This window comes from Adiantum capillus-veneris, chromosome 1 (genome assembly GCF_014529385.1).
Source record: "Adiantum capillus-veneris isolate H3 chromosome 1, ASM1452938v2, whole genome shotgun sequence".
Taxonomy (NCBI): domain Eukaryota; kingdom Viridiplantae; phylum Streptophyta; class Polypodiopsida; order Polypodiales; family Pteridaceae; genus Adiantum; species Adiantum capillus-veneris.
In genome coordinates, this window is record NC_140931.1 from 159,429,402 (window position 1) to 159,430,572 (window position 1,171).

Here is a 1,171-nt window from a genome sequence, read left to right on the forward strand (position 1 = left end):
GTGGAGCTAAAAGAGATGGCCACTGACTCAGTGGACCTGCAGCCACCCACCAATGATTGGGATGTGGTGATGACCAAGCTAACCGGGCTTAGGGCACAATCAATGGCCACGAAAAGTGAGATGGCTAATCTCAAAGCCAATGAAGTTTTTATCAAATCCGAAGTAGACACACTACAAAGACAGAACCAAGGGCATATAGAGAGAGAGAAGCAGAGCTGCAAGCCAGTCTGGCAAAAGCATTGCAAAGATGCCAGCATATGGAAAGAGAAAATCAGGTAGCAGCTCAAAGACTGCAAGGAGTTGAGGACGAATACAGAAAACTTAGCAAGTCATTGACATATGCAGAAAGGGAAAGGGACAATCTAACCCTACAACTTGCTAAAGAATAAGGAAGTGGAAGCTATGCGGAATACCAAAGAGAAAGCAGAGATAGAGCAAGAGGCTAGTCAGGATGAGGTCATTGAGCTCAAAGATCAGATTAAAGTTAAAGATCAAACCATCCAACGGCTATAGGCATCTCTTGCCAGAGTCAGAGCTACTAACTCAAATCACACCACTTCAGAGAGTCAGCTTTATGAAGAACAAATGAAAGAGCTCCAAAAGGAGTTAACCTTAGAGAAAAAGCAAAGGCTGATGATGGCCGAGGGGTCAGTCGTCATGCAAACCTGCATGGAAGAAGAGCACAAGGCAATGCAAAATGAGCTAGAAACCATCAAGAGAAAGCTCGACGAGGCGGAGAAGATAAATGCCGATTTGAATGATCTCCTTGTGAATATGGGAGAGCAAGCTGAAGCAGAAAAGAAGACATTCCAAAAGCAAATAGAAGAGCTGAGAGGCCAGCAGGCAGAAGAGCAGTTCAGCACCGGGCCAGCAGCCATGGAAGGAATAGACTTAGAGAATGTGGTAGATCTTGTGGACACACCCATGCAAGAGGAAATCCTTGTAGGACCCTCTCAAGAGCCACAAGATCTGACACAAGAAGAAGAAGAGAAGCTGCGAAAGGCCATAGAATTTGAAATCAGAGACACGGCCAAAGAAGCCTTGGAATGGGAGCAGAGGGTCTTTAAATCAATGACCATTCAGAAGATAGACGCCAGCAACCTTCGGCGTGAATGGCTATAGCCCTCTCTCCCATATCCTCTGCTAAAGTATGAAGCTGCCACAATCAACA